A 27,450-nucleotide genomic window follows, 5' to 3' on the forward strand; every position below is an offset into this window, starting at 1 on the left:
GCCTTAAACTGATATAAATGGCTTTAAAATAAGTGTAATAAGCAAAGCAAGTAATGAATGTTTTTCACAAAGTAAATATTAAATGAGCTAGTGTCAGTAATAATATTTCATTCTTCTTGGTATCTGTTTTACATCTGCTGTCCAGGAGTAGTTGATTAATTTGCTTTTGTCTTTTATCAGCAGCAATAATTAAATGTTTTATGCTCCTAACTTTAAAAAAAAATATAACTGACCTCATTACTAAGTTAAAAAAGATTCAATAGTGCATAAAAAAAATTGTCACAAAATTGTACACTACAATTTTATGAGACTTTCCTTAAGTCAAAATTTGATTATAATTTGTTTGAACCTTTTAAGCTGATTGGACATTCTTGTAATTTTCAAATTAATGAGAAAATCCAAGCTTCCATGACTTCATCCTCTATTAATTGACTGATAAGAGTGCTTGTTCTTTAAGTTATCATAATTATGGTTCTTTTAAACGTTTTTACACACACTATGCTCCACATCTAACTCATTAATTTTTTCTTTAATGTCATTACCAAACAGCATATCAGTCACTGGTTTTGTATTGTCATATAGAGCTTTATACTATGGTTGAATGTCCCCCTTAGTTAAACTCCTTTGTCTAGATGTTATTTCACTGTAACTGACTTGAAATAACTGATAAAGTATCACTACATGTAACTGCATATGTCTGAAGTTCCTCTTTAGTCATTCCTTCCTGCTTAGATTATTTGTCAACAAACATATCTATCATGTTCATTAACGGACATGCTGCTTTAGACAGTAGATTTTCAAAACAGGCTGTACGAGTCTTGGTGAAGAATTTAAAAAAAAATCAAAATTTAAGATAAAAAAAATAAATCAAGTGTAACATTCACATAAAGTTTTTAACATATTTTATAAAGAGGCATATTTTAACTGACTATTAGTGCATAATCATTTAAATTTTATTTCAAAATATAAAAACCTTAACATCCTTATAATAAGTATAATAATAATGTAAATACTGCATACACAAATACGATTTAATATTGAATTTGGTGACTGAATAGAAGTTATAAAATATAAAGCTACAATGTGATGCTATTTAAATCATGCAGTGCTATACCATGTCTGCTGATGGCAAAGTCCACGCAAACAGCATTTTTTTTTACAGTTAAAATATTAAAGCATGCAATCCAAGAGTTTAAATGCCTTGCTTGCCAACTTTGTTTGGTTGTTTGCTCATGCATTGTAATTAAGATTGACACCTTAATTCAATGGGTAGGTGGAGTTACACGAAGGTTTGATTGGTCAAGGAATATTAAATTGTTTCCAATATAATATCCATTGTCCAATCAACTCTTATTATACAACTGCAAAAATTGAAAATAGGGTCTATTTAATCACACTCCAAATTCAGAGCTGTATCAAGCTTAAATTTTGTGTCCATACTTGCACAAACTGTTCATGGTTCAACCTCTGTGGTCGTATAAAGCTGCGCCCTGCGTAGCATCTGGTTTATGTAGTAAACAAACTGTTACTCCACCTCTCCATTGAATTTAGGTTTCAATCTTAATTACAATGCATGAGCAAACAACCAAACAAAGTTGGCAAGCAAGACATTTAAACTCTTTGATTGCATGTATTAATAATTTAACTGTAAATGTAGTCCGATGTTTCCACTGTTCCTTTTCTCATCTGGATCAATAAAAATCCAATCTTTTGTCTCAATATCAAGACCGCAGCAACCTTCAACGAGAGAAGTTCCATCAGTCGGATGTAGCCCTTCTTGTATAATATCTCAAGCTAACAGCTTCACATGCCTTATTCTTAGATGTCATTTGTTTCCAAATACCTAAACTAATAGTATTGATTAAGTACATTGACACTAATTGATATAGATGTACATTGTTGTTCTAAATGATATTTTTACACCATTTATTATATATACTTCTCATAACTACTGCAAATTTTTAATCTTATGATACTCTCAGCATATATTTTTTTAAAACAGCAGCTAGTGGTCAGACTGGGAAAATAATATCTAATATTCTTTATGGCTTTGTTAATACACCTTCTTGTCAAATAATTGGCATGTACCTCATATATCAAGATTACATTTCTGTAGAAAATAGAATAATGAAAAATCAAACATGATTTTACATCCTCTCTCAAGTAGAAGTTAACAAACTTCCAGATGTCCTTTCTCTTCAGCAGATTGAGAAGGTAATATCTTACATTTTGTGGGGCATTTTTGTTACAACCTTTAAAAAAAAATTGATGTGTATATTTTATATCAGATTTCTTGATTAGAAGGAATGATTGCACTGCATTCTGTTTTTAATGGAACTAGTTTCTACTGCCTTTCCAATTAACCTTCGATGTTAGAGATTGGGCTTATGCTTCTTCGTTTGTTGGCATTTCCTGTATTTAAAAAAAACGAAGGCCTCATATATATACTATTCATACAAATAATTGGTTATGTTAAAGCAGAAATCATTAATTTTTCCACGTTTATTGTAATAAGTCTTTTAACATATTTTATAGAGAGGCATATTTTAACTGATTATTAGTGCATAATCATTTAAATTCTATTTCAAAATATATAAAAAATCTTAACATCCTTATAATAAATATAATATTAGTGTAAATACTGCATACACAAATACGATTTAATATTGAATTTGGTGACTGAATAGAAGTTTTAAAATATATAGCTTCAATTTTATACTATTTAAATCATGCAGTGCTAATTACCATGTCTGCTGATAGTGCAGTCCACACAAACAGCGTTTTTTTTTTTAAATGTAGTCAGATGTTTCTACTTGTTCCTTTTCTCACCTGGATCAATAAAAATCCAATCTTTTGTCTCAATATCAAGGCCACATCGACCTTCAACAAGAGAAATTCCATCAGTCGGATGTCGCCCTTCTGGTATAACATCCCCAGCTAGCAGCTTCACATGCCTTATTCTTTGATGTCATTTGTTTCCAAATACCTAAATAATAATATTGATTTAGTACATTTACACTTAACATTTAGATAGTATGTACATTGTTGTTCTAAATGGTATTTTCACATCAGGTATTATATGTACTTCTCATCACTACTGCAAATTTTTAATCTAATGATACTCTCAGCATATAGGTTCAAACTCCAGGTTCAATAAAATATATTTTTTTAACACATCAGCTAGTGGTCAGACTGGGAAAAAAATATCTAACATTTTTTATGGATTTCTTGATACACCTTCTTATCAATTAATTGGCATGTACCTCATATATCAAGATAATGTTTCTGTAGAAAATGGAATAATCAAAAATCAAACATGATTTTTACATCCTTTCTCAAGTAGTAGTCGATACACTTCCACATGTCTTTTCTCTTCAGCAGATTGAGGAGGTAATATCTAACATTTTGTGGGGCCTTTTTGTTACACCCTTATAAAAATAATTAAAATAATAAAATATATTTTTTAGATACATCAGCTAGTGGTAAGACTGGGAAAATAATATCTAAACATTCTTTATGGCATTTTTGATACACCTTCTTATCAAGTAATGTACCTCATATATCAAGATTACATTTCTGTAGAAAATAGAATAATCAAAAATCAAACATGATCTTATATCCTCTCTCAAGTAGGAGTCTACACACCTCCAGGTGTCCTTTCTCTTCAGCAGATTGAGAAGGTAATATCTAACATTCTTGGTTGCCTCTTTGTTATACCCTCTTAAAAGTAATTGACGTGTATATCTAATATCAAGTTTTCTTGATTAAAAGGAATAAATGCACTGTGTTCTATTTTTAATGTAACCAGTTTCTGCTTCCTTTCCAATTTACCTTCAGGTGTTAGAGATTGGGCTTATGCTTCTTCTTTTGTTGGCATTTCCTGTATTTAACAAAAATGAAGGCCTCATATATATACTATTCATACAAATAATTGGTTATGTTAAAGCAGAAATCATTAATTTTTCCACGGTTATTGTAATAATGCTTTTAACATATTTTATAGAGAGGCATATTTTAACTGATTATTAGTGCATAATTATTTAAATTCTATTTCAAAATATAAAAATCTTAACATTCTTATAATAAATATAATAATAATGTAAATACACAAATAGGATTTATAATAAATATAATAATAATGTAAATACACAAATAGGATTTTTATTGAATTTGGTGACTGAATACAAGTTTTAAAATATATAGCTTCAATTTTATACTATTTAAATCATGCAGTGCTATACCATGTCTGCTGATAGTGCAGTCCACACAAACAGCAGGTTTTTTTAAAATGTAGTCAGATGTTTCTACTTGTTCCTTTTCTCACCTGGATCAATAAAAATCCACTCTTTTGTCTCAATATCAAGGCCACATCGACCTTTAACAAGAGAAATTCCATCAGTCGGATGTCGCCTTTCTGGTATAACATCCCCAGCTAGCAGCTTCACATGCCTTATTCTTTGATGTCATTTGTTTCCAAATACCTAAAATAATAGTATTGATTTAGTACATTTACACTTAACATTTAGATAGTATGTACATTGTTGTTCTAAATGGTATTTTCACATCAGGTATTATATGTACTTCTCATTACTACTGCAAATTTTTAATCTTATGATACTCTTAGCATATAGGTTCAAACTCCAGGTTCAATAACATATATTTTTTTAACACATTTAAAAAAATATCTAACATTTTTTATGGATTTTTTGATACACCTTCTTATCAATTAATTGGCATGTACCTCATATATCAAGATTACGTTTCTGTAGAAAATGGAATAATCAAAAATCAAACATGATTTTTACATCCTTTCTCAAGTAGAAGTCGACACACTTCCACATGTCTTTTCTCTTCAGCAGATTGAGGAGGTAATATCTAACATTTTGTGGGGCCTTTTTGTTACACCCTTTTAAAAATAATTAAAATAATAAAATATATTTTTTAAATACATCAGCTAGTGGTAAGACTGGGAAAATAATATCTAAACATTCTTTATGGCATTTTTGATACACCTTCTTATCAAGTAATGTACCTCATATATCAAGATTACATTTCTGTAGAAAATAGAATAATCACAAATCAAACATGATCTTATATCCTCTCTCAAATAGGAGTCTACACACCTCCAGGTGTCCTTTCTCTTCAGCAGATTGAGAAGGTAATATCTAACATTCTTGGTTGCCTCTTTGTTATACCCTCTTAAAAGTAATTGACGTGTATATCTAATATCAAGTTTTCTTGATTAAAAGGAATAAATGCACTGTGTTCTATTTTTAATGTAACCAGTTTCTGCTTCCTTTCCAATTTACCTTCAGGTGTTAGAGATTGGGCTTATGCTTCTTCTTTTGTTGGCATTTCCTGTATTTAACAAAAATGAAAGCCTCATATATATACTATTCATACAAATAATTGGTTATGTTAAAGCAGAAATCATTAATTTTTCCACGGTTATTGTAATAATGTTTTTAACATATTTTATAGAGAGGCATATTTTAACTGATTATTAGTGCATAATTATTTAAATTCTATTTCAAAATATAATAATGTAAATACACAAATAGGATTTTATATTGAATTTGGTGACTGAATACAAGTTTTAAAATATATAGCTTCAATTTTATACTATTTAAATCATGCAGTGCTATACCATGTCTGCTGATAGTGCAGTCCACACAAACAGCGGGTTTTTTTAAAATGTAGTCAGATGTTTCTACTTGTTCCTTTTCTCACCTGGATCAATAAAAATCCACTCTTTTGTCTCAATATCAAGGCCACATCGACCTTTAACAAGAGAAATTCCATCAGTCGGATGTCGCCTTTCTGATATAACATCCCCAGCTAGCTGCTTCACAGGCCTTATTCTTTGATGTCATTTGTTTCCAAATACCTAAAATAATAGTATTGATTTAGTACATTTACACTTAACATTTAGATAGTATGTACATTGTTGTTCTAAATGGTATTTTCACATCAGGTACTATATGTACTTCTCATTACTACTGCAAATTTTTAATCTTATGATACTCTTAGCATATAGGTTCAAACTCCAGGTTCAATAACATATATTTTTTTAACACATTTAAAAAAATATCTAACATTTTTTATGGATTTTTTGATACACCTTCTTATCAATTAATTGGCATGTACCTCATATATCAAGATTACGTTTCTGTAGAAAATGGAATAATCAAAAATCAAACATGATTTTTACATCCTTTCTCAAGTAGAAGTCGACACACTTCCACATGTCTTTTCTCTTCAGCAGATTGAGGAGGTAATATCTAACATTTTGTGGGGCCTTTTTGTTACACCCTTTTAAAAATAATTAAAATAATAAAATATATTTTTTAAATACATCAGCTAGTGGTCAGACTGGGAAAATAATATCTAAACATTCTTTATGGCATTTTTGATACACCTTCTTATCAAATAATGTACCTCATATATCAAGATTACATTTCTGTAGAAAATAGAATAATCAAAAATCAAACATGATCTTACATCCTCTCTCAAGTAGGAGTCTACAGACCTCCAGATGTCCTTTCTCTTCAGCAGATTGAGGAGGTAATATCCAACATTCTTGGTTGCCTCTTTGTTATACCCTCTTAAAAGTAATTGACTGTATATCTAATATCAAGATTTCTTGATTAAAAGGAATAAATGCACTGTGTTCTATTTTTTAATGTAACCAGTTTCTACTTCCTTTCCAATTTACCTTCAGGTGTTAGAGATTGGGCATATGCTTCTGCTTTTGTTGTTATATTTTCTCTATTTTAAAATATGAAGGCCTCCTTTATTTACCATTCATACAAATAATTGGTTATGTTAAAGCAGAAATTATTAATTTTTCCATGTTCATAGTAATAATGCTTTTAACATATTTTATAGAGAGGCATATTTTAACTGATTATTAGTGCATAATTATTTAAATTCTATTTTAAAATATAAAAACCTTAACATCCTGATAATAAGTATAATGATAATTTAAATACTTTCATACACAAATAGGATTTAACATTTAGTTTGATGACTGAATAGAAGTTTTAAAGTATATAGCTACAATGTGATACTATTTAAATCATGCAGTGCTATACCATGTCTGCTGATGGTGCGGTCCACACAAGCAGCACTTTTTTTAATGTAGTCAGATATTTCCACTTGTTTCTTTTCTCACCTGGATCAAAACAATTCCAATCTTTTGTCACAATATCTAGGCCACAGCGACCTTCCACAAGAGAAATTCCATCAGTCGGATGTCGCCCTTCTGGTATAACATCCCCAGTTAGCAGCTTCACATGCCTTATTCTTTGATGTCATTTGTTTCCAAATACCTAAAATAATAGTATTGATTTAGTACATTTACACCTAACATTGAGATAGTATGTACATTGTTGTTGTAAATGATTTTTTTACACCATGTATAATATATATACTTCTGATAACTACTGCAAATTTTCAATCTTATGATACTCTCAGCATATAGGTTCAAATCTCAGGTTCAATAAAATATTTTTTTTTAAACACAGCAGCTTGTGGTCACACTGGGAAAATAATATCTAATATACTTTATGGCATTTTTGATACACCTTTTTATCAAATAATTGGCATGTACCTCATATATCAAGATTACATTCCTGTAGAAAATGGTATAATCAAAAATTAAACATGATTTTACATCCTTTCTCAAGTAGAAGTCGAGACACTTCCACATGTCTTTTCTCTTCAGCAGATTAAGGAGGTAATATCTTACATTTTGTGGGGCCTTTTTGTTACACCCTTTTAAAAGTAATAGACATTTATATCTTATATCAAGATTTCTTGATAAAAAGGAATTATTGCACTGTGTTCTATCTTGAATGGAACCAGTTTCTGCTGCCTTTCCAATTTACCTGCAAGTGTTAGAGGTTGGGTGTATGCTTTTGCTTTTGTTGACATATTTTCTGTATTTAAAAAAAAATGAAGGCCATGTTTATATACCATTCAAACTATACTGCAAATTTTTCATCTTATGGTACTCTCAGCACATAGGTTCAATGAAATATATTAAACACATCAGCTAGTGGTCAGACTAAGAAGATAATATCTACAATTCTTAATTGCGTTTTTGTTACTTTCTCTGTTGGCATGTACCTCATATACCAAGATTAAATTTCTGTAGAAAATGGAATAATCAAAAATCAAACATGATTTTACATCCTCTCTCAAGTAGGAGTCTACAGACCTCCAGATGTCCTTTCTCTTCAGCAGATTGAGGAAAATATATCTAACATTCTTTATGGCCTTTTTTTTTTTTGGCCCTCTATTAAGTAATTTATGTGTAAGTCTTATATCAAGATTTCTGGTATAAGAAAAATAATTGGGACTTAGGGGTAATCTCTTTTATTCTTTGTGTTACATCCTCTCTCAGTAGAAGTCGACACACTTCCAGATGTCCTTTCTCTTCGTCAGATTAAGGAGGTAATATCTAACATTTTTAATGGTCTTTATTTTTTGCCCTCTATTAAGTAATTTATGTGTATGTCTTATATCAAGATTTCTGGTATAAGAGGAATAATCGGGACTGAAGGGGGTAATATCTATTATTCTTTGTGTTACATCCTCTCTCAAGTAGAAGTCGACAGACCTCCAGGTGTTCTTTCTTATCAGCAAAAGATGAATTCTCTATGTCTTTACACTTGGAATAATATATTTATATTAAAAAAACAAGTATAATTAAATGAGCAGCATGAGACTAAAAGTAAATTGATTATAAAAAAAATGTCTGTAGAAACATTGATTTAATAAAAATATTTTTGCAAATTTGTTATAATGATAAAAGTAAAAAAAAATAAGTACAATGAGAAGAGTAAAATGAGAGCCAACTTTAAATAATGCCAATAAATATTTCTTACATTAAAGAAGATATTAGATTTGTATACTGTGGATTCATTTAGTTTCGTGAGTACCAATTTTCGTGGACGGAGAAAAACTTGCATACTCTTGGATATTTCTTGGTTTTCTAAGTCTACGGTACATATAATCATAAAGAAAATTTGTAATTCATTGGACATTAAAGTTTGTAGTTTCCCTTTACCCTTGAAATCCACATTAATTGGTATCCAATGAATAATAAGGAATCCACACAAACTAGTTCTTACTGACTTAAAATGTTAACACACCCTCACCAATGGATAATTCTTAATTTATGATGTATGAAATAGAAGGTTTATATTATATACATATTGATTATATATTTTTTAACATGTTGATGTCTTTTTGTTGTTAATTACAGAGAACAAATGTTTGTAAATCTAGACTCAAGTTAATTGTATGGATTATAGTTGTAAAAAAATTACTGTGGATTCATTTATTTTTCGGTGGAATTTAATTATGTGGATTAAGGAACTTACAATTACTTTGATATTTAATTTCGTAGTTTTGTGGGAGTTTTCCTCCAATAATGCAAGCCAATAAAAACATTAAATTCATCATACATCCACCAAATCCACAAAAATTGGTATTCAATGAGTAATGATGAATCCACAGTAATTGTTTAAAAGGCATTTCATATATTCGTATAGAAATTGTAATTTTGCTTTGACAAATTGTTTCAAAGAATCTTAAAAAATTTTGATTAATAGTTTAAATCTTATTTTAGAATAATAGTCTTAAGAGTCTGCATTTGAACTGTAGTCATACTGCATAAGTGAATCATTTTATAATTATCTCTGGTTAATTTTATTGATTCTGTCATGCTCAGGTGCTGAACTTCTAGTATTCCAATGTGTGACCTGAAATTAAAAAGAAGGACACGTACCGAAGAGACGTTCTGAATTTTAGGGTGATGTCTCTGAATTTATTGAAACATATCCTGTCTCTTTTTTTATGTATTGACTTTGAATTCAGAATTTTTAGTAATGTTTTTATATTTGCAGAAAATAACAAAATACTAAGTTTCACACAACAACAAAATTAGCATTTTGAATTTTAAAAGCATTATTTTCCTAAAATTGCAATTTTAATTCATCTCACTTTTTTGTCCATTTCTCAAAAGTTGCAATGATAAATACATTTTAAAATTTCTGAATTTGTAGTATTTTGTTATTGTGATTCTTGTAAAAAAGATTAGTTTTTCTATTTGTATTTTTACAATGTTACCATAATACACATAATTCCATTCTGGTGTTTATGCTAGCAATAATCACTCATTTTAGTGTCAGATATTTTTTACACCACCTTGTTGAAGGATCGGGTACAGAATCAGTAGCTCTTTCTCCCTAATAACTCATCACTATTTTTAAACATTATTATTGTACTTTGTGCTAACAATTATATTTTTTAAATGGCAAAAGATCCATTTATATAGAAAAATGTAACAATAAATCATTATTCGAGGATGTACATCTAAAATAAGTATTGAAATTTGATAAACATATTAGTATCTATTCACTTTGAAATCAACATCTTCACTGTGTAAATTTCTGCTTTATGATGTACAATTGATAAGCAGTGTGTTAGTGTTAAAGTAATTCATTTTTAACAAGGAATGATTTTGCCTCAGTTTTTATACGACCGCAAATTTTGAAAAAATTTTCGTCGTATATTGCTATCACGTTGGCGTCGGCGTCGTCGTCGTCGTCGTCGTCCGGCGTCCGAATACTTTTAGTTTTCGCACTCTAACTTTAGTAAAAGTGAATGGAAATCTATGAAATTTTAACACAAGGCTTATGACCACAAAAGGAAGGTTGGTATTGATTTTGGGAGTTTTGGTCCCAACATTTTAGGAATTAGGGGCCAAAAAGGGCCCAAATAAGCATTTTCTTGGTTTTCGCACTATAACTTTAGTTTAAGTTAATAGAAATCTATGAAATTTTGACACAAGGTTTATGACCACAAAAGAACGGTTGGGATTGATTTTGGGAGTTTTGGTCTCAACAGTTTAGGAATTAAGGGCCAAAAAAGGGCCCAAATAAGCATTATTCTTGGTTTTCGCACAATAACATTAGTTTAAGTAAATAGAAATCAATGAAATTTAAACACAATGTTAATGACTACAAAAGGAAGGTTGGTATTGATTTTGGGAGTTTAGGTCCCAACAGTTTAGGAATTAGGGGCCAAAAAGGGACCCAAATAAGCATTTTTCTTGGTTTTCGCACCATAACGTTAGTATAAGTAAATAGAAATCTATGAAATTTAAACACAAGGTTTATGACCATAAAAGAAAGGTTGGGTTTGATTTTGGGAGTTTTGGTCCCAACATAATAAGGGGCCCAAAGGGTCCAAAATTAAACTTTTGTTTGATTTCATCAAAATTGAATAATTGGGGTTCTTTGATATGCTGAATCTAACTGTCATGACTGTGTATGTAGATTCTTAACTTTTGGTCCCGTTTTCAAATTGGTCTACATTAAGGTCCAAAGGGTCCAAAATTAAACTTAGTTTGATTTTGACAAAAAATGAATCAGTTAGGTTCTTTGATATGCTGAATCTAAAAATGTACTTAGATTCTTGATTATTGGCCCAGTTTTCAAGTTGGTCCAAATCGGGGTCCAAAATTAAACTTTGTTTGATTTCATCAAAAATTGAATAAATGAGGTTCTTTGATATACCAAATCTAACTGTGTATGTAGATTCTTCATTTTTGGTCCTGTTTTCAAATTGGTCTACACTAAAGTCCAAAGGGTCCAAAATTAAACTTAGTCTGATTTTAACAAAAATTGAAATCTTGAAGTTCTTTGATATGCTGAATCCAAAAATGTACTTAGATTTTTTATTATGGGCCCAGTTTTCAAGTTGGTCCAAATCAGGATCTAAAATTATTATATTAAGTATTGTGCAATAGCAAGTCTTTTCAATTGCACAGTATTGCGCAATGGCAAGAAATATCTAATTGCACAATATTGTGAAATATCAAATTTTTTTTTAATTAGAGTTATCTTTCTTTGTCCAGAATAGTAAGCAAGAAATATCTAATTGCAAAATATTGTGCAATAGCAAGATTTTTTTTTAATTGGAGTTATCTTTCTTTGTCCAGAATCAACCTTAATCTTTGTTATATACAATATACAATGTATATTCACTTTTTACTACCAACTGATAAATTAAAATAATCTTTACCATTCAGTGATAACAAGCAGTTTTTTTACATCTTAATATTTTATGATGTATTTAAATGAGTAGTTATTGTTGCAAACTCCATTAGAAATTTTAATTGAGATTAGTTTTGGAATAAGGGAAAGGGGGATGTGATTAAAAAAAATGGGTTCAATTTTTCTCATTTGAAATTTCATAAATAAAAAAGAAAATTTCTTCAAACATTTTTTTGAGAGGATTAATATTCAACAGCATAGTGAATTGCTCTAAGAGAAACAAAAATTTTAAGTTCATTAGAACACATTCATTCTGTGTCAGAAACCTATGCTGTGTCAACTATTTAATCACAATCCAAATTTAGAGCTGAATCCAGCTTGAATGTTGTGTCCATACTTGCCCTAACCGTTCAGGGTTCAACCTCTGCGGTCGTATAAAGCTACGCCCTGCGGAGCATCTGGTTATGAATAAAAACATTGCATATATAGATCAGTCTTTGTTCAGTTTCCTGACTCCTGTCTGAAAGGAGAACAGCATCATATTTTCTATGTCTTTACCATGTTTACATCCAACAATAAAATTAAACAGTGGGAAAAGATACTAGAGGGACTTTCAAACTCATAAGTTGATAAAAAATGCCATGGTTAAAAAAAGAAAAAGACAAACAGACAAACATAGAAAACTAAAGATCAACATGAACCCACGAAAATCTGGGAGTCGTGATCTCATATGCTCTAGAAGGATAAGCAGATCCTGCTCCACGTGTTGCACCGGTTGTGTTGCTCATTTAATTACAAACAAGATAATGTGGTAGGTCACATTAGTAAAGTAAAGTAAAGTAATCTTTATTTAAAGTCGGGTTGCATATATATGTTACAGCAAATAGGTGAAATTAGGAATTACATGTAATTACTAAAATTTAGGAATTACATGTAATCCCCGATGTACTTAGTAAATACAAGTAATTCCTGAAACGGCCCAGTTATTACCAGTAATTACTAATTTTAAAATGAATTTTTACACCTATTTACTAACTGTTAAAACAATGTTGTAAATATGATAAGCTGATCAAAACTTATGGTAATTCTAGCTATAGAAGATCAGTGAGTACTCTTAAAAAGTGATCAGCCTAAAACTTACCTTTTTGTTATAACAGCATTAGCTACGAGATATAAAATAAATTAAATATGATTTTTATTTGTTTGTTAAATCATTAATGAAAATTATATAGTGACATTATAATTCACTTTTAGCAGTCAATCTGGTTCTATTTTACTAAAATAAGCAGAGAAACATGGTTGATGATTTTTGCACTTGCAAGTGAATAATTGGACCTCATTGAATACGTATTCATGTGACCTTCAACACCTAGCTGGAGATAGGTTACCGATGTATTCAGATTTAAAATTGTAAGGGTTTCACAGAACCCAGTATCTCGCCTACTTGAGCTATTAGTCACAGGCTCAACAAAAATGGGGGAAAATATCAAATCTTTTGACTAGTGCTGTAAGAGGCTTCTGTCCAAATTTGGTTAAAATCCAGGATGGTTTATGAAATCTAATAAACGTTTTAAAAAATTTAACCGCAGAGTGTATGTAATGTTGACTGGGGGAAAAAAACAAGTCCATTTATAAGGAATATACGAAAAGGGATTTGTTTTACAAACTTTACTTCTGGATATTATCTTATGATCATAAACAAGCTTCTGTCCAAGTTTTAGTAGAAATCCAGGATATTCTGAGAAAGTTATCAAAATTTTAAAAAATTTAACCACAATGTGAATGTATAATGTTAACTGGCATATAAGTCCGTAAACTACGGAAAAACTTGATTTTATTTTCACAAAATTTACTTCTTGAAAATTATCTCAAAATTGTAGTCAAGCTTCTGTTCACGTTTTGTAGAAATCCAGGATAATTTAAGAAAGTTACCAAATTTAAAGACCTTTAACCACATAGTGAATACTTGTGGATGATGCTGACGACAAAATGGTTTGCTGTATCTCCTAATGCCTGATGGAGATTGCAATATAAAGAAATTATGAGATTTTAAGAATTATTCAACCAAATTTGGCATTATCAAAAAGTAAAATCAAAAAAATACTGAACTTAGAGGAAGATCAATTGGGAAAGTCCATAATCACATGGCAAAAGCAAATAACAAAACGCATTAAAAACGAATGGACAAAAACTGTCATATTCCTGACTTGGTACAGGCATTTTCAAATGTAGAAAATGATGGATTAAACCTGGTTCTATAGCGCTAACCCTCTCACTTTAATGACAGTCTCATCAATTTCCGATATTTTTACATTGATGCGTTAAATAAACAGACACAATAAATATAATAGTCAAAATATGGGTACATCAGTCATCATCGTTTAACAATTTTAAAAGGAACAATTTAACATAAAAAAAGAGCTGGCAAAGTTGCCTATAAACTTCTCACAAATGTATATCGCAATTTTGGATTGATATCATTGTCTTGCATGCTGCAAATGATATTAAGGGAGTTTCAATACTTTTAAAACAACCATTTTTCAGTTTCGATTCACAACAACTAAAGGTGTGCTTTATATTCATTAATCCTTGATTAAGTCAGCCCTAAAATACCTACCCTTTTACTTTCTTATTTGGTATCTTGGATTATATCTTTAATTTTAAAACAAAAATATCAAGTTAGTAAATAGCTGTAAAAATGACAAAGAAAATCAGTGAATACCAGTAATCACTGAAACAACTGGTAAATACATGTAATTACTAAATTGGCTAGTAATTACAGGTATTCACTGAAATGTTTAGTAATTACGTGTAATTCCTAATTTCACCTATTTACTGTAACATATACATAATAACAAAGAACATGAGCTCTTAAGAGCTCTTTAACCGACTGATATTAATAAACAAAACATACATGTAATAACATCAGATACGCATACAACACAAACATACAGACATACAGCACATATATATATATATTAATGCATAGATAGCATATGCAGAATAAAAGCTAAATATATCACATTCGGGAAATGGGACGATATTGTAGTTACAATATTAGGAAAATAGCTTGTTAGATGGTTATGATGATATGAAATATTGTCCGAAAATTGAGACACATATTAATTATGTATTTGGTGGCCAATAACTGTATTGTAAGGACATATATTAATTAATGTATTTGTTAGGACGTCTGGTGACAAATAATTGCCCCCTAAGTACGTCATTTTGGTCTCTGTTGAATGGTAGCCTTACTTGTAATTATTCTATATCCTTTTACCTTTATAAAAGATTCAAATTTTGACCATATAATGGCAAAAACTATTTCAAAATTTAAAAGTTGGAACTATTATCAAATTATCTAGTATATGTGTCCCAGTTAAATGAACAAGCACAATGTTCGAGTTTCAGCATTTTATTACTTCTAAGGGTATGCAGTATTTGAATCTATAGATATCTGTCTAACCTTGATATGTTATGACACGTTATCAAGTCTTAGATACAATCATTTTATCAATGCTCTTCAACTTCGTACTTTATTTTGGCCTTTTAAACTTTTTTGGAGTCGAGCGTCACTGGTGTGTCTTTTGTAGACGAAACGCGCGTCTGGCGTATATACAAAATTTAGTCCTGGTATCTATGATGAGTTTATTTATACAGTTTCACACCTTTTTTAGAGACTTTTTCTATGAGTCGAATTTTTTCCAAGAGTAAGTAGTAAGTGAGCCTTTTCCCGTATATCTTTAAATCTAGAGGCTAATTAGGTTTATCAATAGTTCATTTCCTGTCAAGAGCCAGCACAGACTTTTTTAAGTACCTTATCCTTGGTAAGATTTAAAATATTTACAAAAAGGCAATAAATGCATTATTTGATTCTTTGTTAGGTTGTATCGAAGACACGATAATTGTATGACCTTTCTAAAACAAGAAACCTGCACAGTAGTTAAATGGTAGTGTGTTGCTATTAGCCACATAAGTGTACTATACTGAGGTTTTATTACTAAATAAGACTAATACTTGTCACTGGTAGCGTATCTTTGATTGGTTATAAGGTTAAACTATACAATTTAATTGTTACACATTATTTGTCCATTAGGCATTTATTACACAACATTTTGGTTTCACGTTGATAGTTGTCGCATTGACATTCAAATCACATCTTCTTTTTTTTTTTTTTATCTTCTATAGAATTAGTTACTTTCACAAATTTTAAATTCGTCATCTCGTTTATCAAATTACGTAAAGAAAGTACTTTGTATTTCAATCCCTCCTTTTGTCTGTATTTTGAAGAGAGTAGGAGTAAGGAAATATATAAATGAATAATTTTTTTTTTTACAAATTTTTTACAGTGAGTAATATGACAAAGGAGTAGGTGTAATGTTAACTTATAGCACCAGCAATTATGATGTGTCACACACCAGGAAAATATAAACTAAAAAAATCACCATGTGTATTTCCTGAAATATATTTTTTTGTTATACAATGCTTATATGTGACCCAATAAAGGGATATAGACAATTTTGATGACGTAATTTCCATTTATCGGTCTATATACAATCTTGTGTTTCTCATAGGAACTTCTAAATCCGATTGTTAGATATTGATTTCTGGGTTCTGATATTTTACCTTTCGATCTTTTATGTTATTTATCTCAGGGGAGGTGTAGTCATAGTCATTTGAATCATTCGTCGATAGATCCTACTAAAAGTGTTTTTTTTTTAAGTTGAAAACGATACTAAGTGTCCTGGAAACAAACATTATTTTTTTTATAAACGAGGAAAACAGAGATGTTATTCTTATGTCTAACATTTGAAAAATATATGTGTCAGGTCACAGAGTTAGAACATTTTGTCATCTGGCGGTTTTCCATTTACATCATGATAATTGTTTCGTTTTTTCGTCGTTTTTTTTTTTGGTGTTTAGCCGTGGTGTTTTCCATTTTCTTTGAATTATGTTTTTTGAATGTCTTTTTGAAATCTTTGACCTCTTTTTTACCAACTTACAACCATTAAGAAATAAAAAAAAACTATACTTGTATATAATATAATTTGATTAACTAGTATATATTTTTATACGACCGCAAAAATTGAAAAAAATTTTGGTCGTATATTGGTATGACGTTGGCGCCGTCGTCGTCGTCCGAATACATTTGGTTTTCGCAATATAACAAGTATAAGTAAATAGAAATCTATGAAATTTAAAGACAAGGTTTATGACCAGAAAAGGAAGGTTGGGATTGATTTTGGGAGTTTTGGTCCAAACAGTTTAGGAATTAAGGGCCAAAAGGGTCCAAAATTAAACTTTGTTTGATTTTATCAAAAAATTAATTATTGGGGTTCTTTGATATGCCAAATCTAACCGCGTATTTAGAGTTTTAATTTTTATACGACCGCAAAAATTTTAATTTTTCGTCGTATATTGCTATCACGTTGGCGTCGTCGTCGTCGTCGTCGTCCGAATACTTTTAGTTTTCGCACTCTAACTTTAGTAAAAGTGAATAGAAATCAATGAAATTTTAACACAAGGTTTATGACCACAAAAGAAAGGTTGGGATTGATTCTGGGAGTTTTGGTCCCAATATTTTAGGAATTAGGGGCCAAAAAGGGCCCAAAGAAGCATTTTCTTGGTTTTCGCACTATAACTTTAGTTTAAGTAAATAGAAATCTATGAAATTTTGACACAAGGTTTATGACCAGAAAATGAAGGTTGGAATTGATTTTGGGAGTTTTGGTTCCTACAGTTTAGGAATTAGGGGCCAAAAAAGGGCCCAAATAAGCATTATTCTTGGTTTTCGCACAATAACTTTAGTATGAGTAAATAGAAATCTATGAAATTTAAACACAAGGTTTATGACCACAAAAGGAAGGTTGGAATTGATTTTGGGAGTTTTGGTTCCTACAGTTTAGGAATTAGGGGCCAAAAAAGGGCCCAAATAAGCATTATTCTTGGTTTTCGCACAATAACTTTAGTATGAGTAAATAGAAATCTATGAAATTTAAACACAATGTTTATGTCTATAAAGGGAAGGTTGTGTTTGATTTTGGGAGTTTTGGTCCCAACAGTTTAGGAATAAGGGCCCCAAAGGGTCCAAAATTGAACTTTGTTTGATTTCTTCAAAAATTGAATAATTGGGGTTCTTTGATATACCGAGTCTAACTGTGTATGTAGATTCTTAATTTTTGGTCCCGTTTTCAAATTGGTCTACATTAAGGTCCAAAGGGTCCAAAATTAAACTTAGTTTGATTTTAACAAAAATTTAATCCTTGGGGTTCTTTGATATGCTGAATCTAAAAATGTACTCAGATTTTTTATTATTGACCCAGTTTTTAAGTTGGTCCAAATCGGGGTCCAAAATTAAACTGTGTTCGATTTCATCAAAAATTGAATAATTGGGGCTCTTTGATATGCCAAATCTAACTGTGTATGTAGATTCTTAATTTTTGGTCCCGTTATCAAATTGGTCTACATTAAAGTCCAAAGGGTCCAAAATTAAACTCAGTTTGATTTTAACAAACATTGAATTCTTGGGCTTTTTTGATATGCTGAATCTAAACATGTACTTAGATTTTTGATTATGGGCTCAGTTTTCAAGTTGGTTCAAATCAGGATCGTAAATTATTATATTAAGTTTTGTGCAATAGCAAGAAATTTTCAATTGCACAGTATTCACCAATAGCAAGAAATCTTCAATTGCACAGTATTGTGCAATAGCAAGAAATTTTCAATTGCACAGTATTGCGCAATAGCAAGAAATTTTCAATTGCACAGTATTGTGCAATAGCAAATATTTTCAATTACTCAGTATTGCGCAATAGCAAGAAATATCTAATTGCAATTTCAATTGGAGTTATCTTTCTTTGTCCAGAATAGTAGTTGAATTAACTTAAATCTTTGTTTTATACAATACAGATATATAATTGTCCAGAATAGTAGTTGAATCAACTTAAATCATTGTTTTATACAATATACAATGTATATTCACTTTTTCTACCAACTGATAAATTAAAACAATCTTTACCATTCAGTGATAACAAGCACTTTATTTTACATTTTAATATTTTATGATGTATTTAAATGAGTAGTTATTGTTGCAAACTCCATTAGAAATTTGAATTGAGATCAGTTTTGGAAAAAGGGAAAGGGGGATGTGAAAACAAATGGGGGTGGGGGGTTAAATTTTTCTTATTTCAGATTTCATAAATAAAAAGAAAATTTCTTCAAACATTTTTTTGAGAGGATTAATATTCAACAGCATAGTGAATTGCTCAAAGGCAAAAAAATATTTTAAGTTCATTAGACCACATTCATTCTGTGTCAGAAACCTATGCTGTGTCAACTATTTAATCACAATCCAAATTTAGAGCTGAATCCAGCTTGAATGTTGTGTCCATAATTGCCCCAACCGTTCAGGGTTCAACCTCTGCGGTCGTATAAAGCTGCGCCCTGCGGAGCATCTGGTTGATCCTGTTTTCAAATTGGTCGACATTAAGGTCCAAAGGGTCCAAAATTAAACTTAGTTTGATTTTAACAAAAATTTAATTCATGGGGTTGTTTGATATACTGAATTTAATCAGGTACTTAGATTTTTGATTATGGGCCCAGTTTTCTAGTTGGTCTAAATCGGGGTCCAAAATTAAACTTTGTTTGATTTCAACAAAAATTGAATATATGGGGTTCTTCAATATGCTGAATCTAACCATGTATTTAGATTTTTAATATTTGGGCTCGGTTATTAAATTGGTCCAAATTGAGGTCTAAAGGGTCTCAAATTGAAAATTATTTGATTTTATCAAAAATTGAATTCTTGGAGTTCTATGATATGCTAAATCTAACCATGTATTTAGATTTTGGATATTGGTAAATGTCCAGTTTAAAAGTTTTAAGTTTTAAGTTTAAGTTCTTATACCACATTCATTCTGTGTCAGAAACCTATGTTATGTCAACTATTTAATCACAATCCAAATTCAGAGCTCTATCAAGCTTAAATGTTGTGTCTATACTTGCCCCAACCGTTCAAGGTTCTACCTCTGCGGTCGTATAAAGCTGCGCCCTGCGGAGCATCTGGTCGAATTTATTTTAAGCATTCTATGCACTTAGTCTTATAGTGTCTTTTAAAAAGAAATAATTCAAATCGTTTTTACATGAGTGATAGTCAATTTCGAAATTAGCACATTAATTGTATATTTTGTTTATTTACAAAATACTTTCATTATCAGTTTCTACGTATATTCTATTTCCCACATGACAAAAAAGGGATACCATGAATATATATATGCCTTGATTCTATCTTACGGAGTCTATCTAACATCTAGTGAATTATATGTTTCAATAAACATATACCATTAAAAAGTAGATTTAAGGGTGCAGGAGAACAACCCCCTTATGGAGCTTCATATGTAATACATGTATAGACTGTTTTTTACAAGTATCAATCCAAAGATTTGCTTGCCAGTGCCCTCTCCTCTGTTTTCAAAATCCTTGAACCGCACCTGACAGGGATTTCGTTACCACAAATTACTTAAAACCTCTAAGTAATGTTCAGTTTAATTTACCACAAATTACTTAAAACCTCTAAGTAATGTTCAGTTTAATGCATAATTAACTTTTGGCGCCACCCAACACTGATCCAGAAAGTTTTATATGTAGGGATTCAATATCGTCATTGGCAACTGTTGGTTGACACACACAGAAAAGATTGGATCCTATGTTGCGGCCAAGGGCTTCTTCAAGCTTATATGTCCGAAAAATGCACTAAATCATCGTATTTTGATAATATATCCAACATGTGCTGAAGTTGAAGCCTATGATGCACTCTTATGAAGAGATTTAATTAGTAATTAGTAGCAAGACTTTTGAAATCCATTAAACCTACTTACTTATTTACTAACTGCCCTTGTAGGGCAGAGGATCCACTTAAGAACAAACAGAATTATGAGTATTTGAAATTTTAAGAGTAAAGTAGAAATTAAGAACCATATTTGTCGAATGCCAACAAAATTTGTATAGATGTTTTCGTAGTGAAAATTGTATCTTAAAATTATATATATCTAATAGTTATCAAAGATACCAGGATTATAATTTAGTACGCCAGTCTACATAAGACTCATCATTGACGCTTATATCAAAACTTTTATAAAGCCGAACAAGTACGAAGTTGAAGAGCATTGAGGATCCAAAATTCCCAAAAGTTGTGCCAAAATACGACTAAGGTAATCTATTCCTGGGATAAGAAAATCGTTAGTTTTTCAAAAATTTCAAAGTTTTTTTAAATACAGGAGTTCCAGGAAAGTATCGGTTTTAATTATACACGAGTTAAAATAAAGACAACTAATTAATATTAATCTTTATTTGTCATATAAGTAACATTATACTTGTGACAGAAACAAAAGTAACAACATCAATAAAATAACCAAGTTGAACACACACACACACATATATATATATACAAGTAAAACTAACTTAGAGCCCCCTGTTCTGAGCTAAGTCTGTTTTATAAAGGAACCTGGGTTTTTTTTTCACTTGGTTAATATTATTAATACTTTCTAAAAATGATCATGGTAATAAATTGGAACAAATACAACAAATTCAATAGTAAAATTAAAAGCGTATCTGAAAATGTTAATTATTTCACTAATAACAACAAATAAATGAAATAAATTCTAAGAAAAATTTAAAGGTGGACAGATTTGCACATTAAAAACAAATTGTAATGATATAAATTGCGTTGAAGTTATGAAAATAAAAAATCTTTTTTTGTATCGAAAAATATATCATTGCATGTGAAAATAAAAATGTTTTAGTTATTGCAATGACCGCTTTTCTTTTTAATAAAAAATACCCCAAAACATCATGAATGGATGCTTCCTCAACTACCAGAAGACACAATTATTCATGACTATCTTCAATGGCATGCAACACGTAAATAAGCAACAACACAAACTTTCTTCGATTTAGTCTACAAATAATGGAAATATTATTATCCCCAATGTCAGAGCGATAGTCTTTTCATAAATGAAGAATTGAAAAAGAATGGAAATGAAAAATATATAGGATATTAAAGTTGAATTCTTTAAAATGAAAAAGGAAGAAGATTAGGGAATACGTCAAATAGACAGCAACCGCACAACATAGTTAATCAATTTAATCATAGGACATCTAGAGGTAAAACTCTGTTTTCTAGATTTCACTCTGTACAGCAAGACAATCTCATAATCTCAAAGAATCTAAAAACACTGTGAATTAACAGAAACTTTTAAAAATTTTGCCACCCAACAATTGATGAATATGTAATTGGGAACTATTTCGGACCTGTAGGGAATTTGTTATACCCATTCAAACTTATTGAACTGTACATAAATATGCATGGAACCGGAAATACGAAGAATTCATACTTCCTGACATATATTTAATCAAAAAGTTGCATTACAACAGATTTGTAAATGTTTTAAATGTGCGTAGACAGCGAAGACCAAAAGCGATTTCGGTGACCCTAATTATATCATTTCATTGGAATAGAAAAAAATAAAGTTCTTATGTCTCAGTGTATACATTTCAGTTGTTTGCAAAATTCTTGGCGAATGAATTTACGTTTTTACCAAATTGTCTGCAAAAGACGAATTATTTTCATAACAACGTGGACAAGACCATTTCTTGGCGCGCTCAGGATTTCAATTGACTGGATCGGATTAGGTGATCGTTCGTATACATGTAACGGCTCACTCGTTATTTCGTACTTGTTAAAGACATTTAAACTGTGGGGTCGCCAAAGTTCTAAACGCCTAAATCAAATAATACGAATAACTAGCAGTGGACTAAACCTTGTGCGTTGATTTGAATGTTGAATACTTAAACTTTCCCGCTCTTTCTGTATCGTTCGAGATGACTCGTTTCCCCGAGTCTTTCAAATTATTGCTAATAATACAACTGTGCTATTCGGATGCACTCAAACTGCATTGACCGTATAGTATAGCCCTGTTAATGACGGCTACAATACAGTACGTTTCTGTAGATCCCCCCCCTAAATATAGCGGACGGAATATATCATCTTCTCCTTCACAGGCAATTGTCTAAGTATTTGTTTCTCTATACACCTTTATATTATGAGACAAGTGCCTGTTGGTATACAGGAAAACAAATTCTTAGACAAGTGCCTGTGTTCTACTTCTTTAAAGGTACAAGCAAGAATAAATTTAGTAGGCGGAATGGAGAAACAGGAGAGGGGGGGGGGGGGGGGGGTTCAAACTGTCGTTACCCATGACGTCGATACAGAATATAAGTTCGCGGATATTTTACGTTCTTCCGCTTTAAATATTGAAAAATGTTGGTAAACCCCCAAAAAATCATTTGGAAACATACAAAGAGAATAACCATACATTGTATTAAAATATATATCAGTTTCTTTCTGAATGATAAAACACTTTTTACTGCTTTGATCATATGAAGACAATTCCAATGTAAATCCAGTAAATAAGTGCATGCTAACATATTATTTAGGACAAATGTTTTTTTTAATGGAAGTGGTAAGGAGTCTTTAAGTGTATTTGTAGTATTTTACCAAATAAAACATCATAGCCGTTGGTATTTCACATATCTATTTCAATTATTCTCTCTCTCTCACACACACACATACATACACACACCCTCACAGACACATACACTTTCACACATGTATGTATAAATACGAATCCATTTCAATATTTCTGTTTACACATATGAATAAATACTCTTTGCATCGCACATGTCGCATAGACAATCATGTCGAGCAGATATGATTTATTGCTTGTAATATCTGACGACCAACCTGGTCAAGTTATCCTGAATATAAACATTTGGTATGCTCAATATTTTCACACGAAATTCATCACCTGCATTCAATTTTGCTCCGTCTGGTAAACCCAAATTTATAAATGCAGAATTTGAATCATTGGAAGGAAATTGAGCCCTGCTACACACATTTCTTTTCTTGTTGTTGCTACGATTATAGTTTATACACACCAGAGCACTCCGTCCAATAGAATTGTTTAATTGTAAAGCAACTGACAACGAGAGTTCAAAGCTACCGGACATTTGAACATCGAACTTCTGTCCTCGTGTATTGTAAGATAAACTATCACATTTCGCATCCACAAATGGAATATATGAAGAATTATCCGGCAACGAGTTTAGTTCTGTTTGATTCAACTTGAAAACGCAAAGTTCGGAATGAGTTTCGGATGTTTCATTTCTTGGCCTGTTCATGACATAACATATAGTGAATGAAATGCAGACACAAAGAATCACAATAAACATATAAAATCCTACATTCTTCATTAAATCCAGAGTTTTCTGATGTGCTGTTACAATAGGATCTGACAGCTGAATGTTATCGCTAGATACACAGTTCTGAGAGGAAGAAAGCACATTGTTTTTCTGTTTAAGTTCTTGGGACGAATTTAAACTGCTTTTACTTAAGTTTTTGTTTTCGAGCTTTTTATTTGGGCATAATTCGTTGACTATGTTTACACTGCTGGAAGATATTTTGTTAGAGACAGGTCGATGACTTTCGTTCATGTCATTCAGTGAATTTCGGATGTTCTCTGCCATTTTCTCTTGATTGTAAAGCCACGCTTAGATCACACCAATGCTGGAAAGATGTAGATCGACAACTTATCACCAATCTATAATTTAAAATTGTTAGTTGAAACATTGAATAAGTATTTCAGATTCCATATATTTATGTATTGAATAGTGTTGCTTTTTTTTATACGCCCGTCAAAATTTTGACGGGACGTATTATGGTATACAAATGTCCGGTGTCCGTCCGTCTGTCTGTCTGTCTGTCTGTCCGGCGTAAACATGTCGCACCGTAACTTGAGAACGACTTATCCAAATTTCATGAAACTTAATACAGTTGTTTCTTATAATGGACAAATGATCTGTATACTTTTTGGTGAAATTAAGATTTAAACTTTTTGAGTTACGGCACTTTGTAACTAAAACAGGGGTATGGTTTTTTTTTCACATGTCGCACCGTATCTCAAAAACCATTCTTGATTATTGCTTAAAACTTTACACACTTCTTAGTTATATTAATCTTAATATCTGTATACTTTTTGGTGATGATTCAAAATTTCATTTTTGAGTTATTGAGTATTTCGTAAAAAAAGGGGGAGGGTTTTTTTTACATTTCGTGCCGTATCTCAAAAACGATTTATGATTATTGCTTAAAATTTTACACACTTCTTTGTTATATTAATCTAAAGATCTGTATACTTTTTGGTGATGACTCATAATTTTATTTTTGAGTTAAAGTCATATGAAACCTCAAATTAAAAAAAAATATGCATCTGTTTTTTTATAACTAAATGGATAGTTTTCATTATAAAACTTTTGTACATATACTTTTTTCTGAGGAAAATTCTTTAATTTGTCCACATTTAGAAGAAGTTTACTTATTTTTAATTGCTTGCTTCCAGGAAGCAATTCGCCGACATATTTTCCGTATGCATAGTGACCTGAGCGTAACCCTCCTCGTAAAAATCCGGTGATCGCAATACGCATGAATCTGTCATTAAAATAAACAATTATCTGATTGTACATGTTAAACACGTGCTCAATACCCATGCTTTTTGTTATTTATTTACTATAAGGTGACAATCGGTAAACTTCGGCTTCAAAACACGGCATTTAATGAGCAGCCATATTTGTTAAATCATAACAGACAGAGAGAAAAAAAATTGACGATTATACGATATATTTGCGTAAATAATGATAAAATCGTGCACAGAGGACTTAGTTTGTGATATATACATGCATTGGTTCAAGAATTGGAAAAACATTTTTTTCATCACTCACTCGTTTCATATGACTTTAATGAGTATTTTGTAAAAAAGGGGATGTTTTTTTTTTACATGTCACGCAGTATCTCAAAAACAATTTATGATTATTGCTTGAAACTTTACACACTTCTTTGTTATATTAATCTAAAGATCTAGATACTTTTTGGTTTGATTAAAAAATTTATTTTAGTGATATTTAGTTTTTTGTAAAAAAAAACAAAAAAAAACAGGGTGTCTCAAAAACAATAAATGGTTATTGCTTAAAATTTTCTCAGAAACTATTTATGATTATTGCATAAAACTTCCACATAAGACGTCGGGCGTATCATGCGCTCATGGCTCAGCTGTATTTTTAGATTTGGTTTCGTTTATTCTATTTTATTTCCTTCTTTTTTTTTAAGGTAACGTATTGTTTTGTTTTAAAGAAAACCTACTTGCATTTGATAAGAATATCCCTACTACGTATTTTGTATATTATTTTTTGTTATTTGTTCAAAATGTTCTTGTTAGGATTTTTTTATGAATGCAAATTTTGATTTGATTGACAGTTCCTTATTTTCATAATTTTGTTGGGTTTTTTGTTGTTTTTGTTTTTGTTTTTGTTTTTTTTTTCTGCTTTAACTAAGCATGTAATTCTTATTACTTTTTTCATCAATACTAAAAATTTACCAAAAAAACATAAAATTTTAAGTTTTGAGCCATCTGTTGGATTTTTAATATGAACACATGTTTAATAAATATATACCACAGTTATTTTGCACTCAGATTTTGCACCTCAAAACAGATATGCAGATGTGTTAATAGTACTGTAAATGGAGAGCTTTTTAAAAATTGCTCTCGAGTGAATTAAAATTTCAGGTAAAATTGGCGTGCTTGAACTTTCCTTCTGTCCCTTGCTCACAAAATAATAAAACTTCTTTTAAGAGGTATACTTACCAGTGCTTCGACCGCTTCATCCGGCATCAGTAAACCACAAACATGTTTTACAAGTACTTGGTGTCTTTTATACACAAATCAATTAAAATTCCAATATAGAAGTGATTCATATGATTGTTTATATATATAGTGTGTGCATCATCATATTCATCAATTTAACCTTAAGTGGTAAATGGTACTATTGCACTCGATCAACGGAAACGATTAATTCATAAAGGAAAAATTACAATGATTTATTTTTGTGTGTTTTGATTTTAATTTATCATTTCAGTTTTTGAACTCTACCAGACTGGTCAATTTGTGGAAAACCAGTATGTTTGACTTACTTACTGCCGAAAGTGGAAAATCTGTATCTTGCGGACGTTGCAACGAGTCTTTTAGAAACCCAAAATATTGTTCCTTGAAATGATGTTTTGGGACAATATGACATAGATAATTGAAATACACTTCAATCAAATAATTATAGTTTAATTAGTTCAAACCCATGAGAAAAGTTGAGAGAAAAGTACAGTAGGTTGCGGGTAAAATGATGCAATACAAATAATACATTACCTTGAAGCACCAACTAAACGTGTGTTACCAATTGACTATATGCATTGTAGTGCAGCTAAATGACGAGTAAACGATAG

General features: G+C 30.6%; 1 long non-coding RNA gene across 1 annotated transcript; it reads right to left on the bottom strand.

Annotated features, from left to right (window-relative positions):
- Window positions 1-21,399: 21,399 nt before the first annotated feature.
- On the bottom strand, window positions 21,400-26,962 carry LOC143047266 (uncharacterized). The gene is made up of 2 exons (XR_012969474.1): window positions 26,822-26,962; window positions 21,400-24,724 (listed from the first exon to the last, which is right to left on the bottom strand). It is a non-coding gene; the product is annotated as an uncharacterized LOC143047266 (long non-coding RNA).
- Window positions 26,963-27,450: the final 488 nt, after the last annotated feature.

Source organism: Mytilus galloprovincialis, chromosome 10 (genome assembly GCF_965363235.1).
Source record: "Mytilus galloprovincialis chromosome 10, xbMytGall1.hap1.1, whole genome shotgun sequence".
Taxonomy (NCBI): Eukaryota; Metazoa; Mollusca; class Bivalvia; order Mytilida; family Mytilidae; genus Mytilus; species Mytilus galloprovincialis.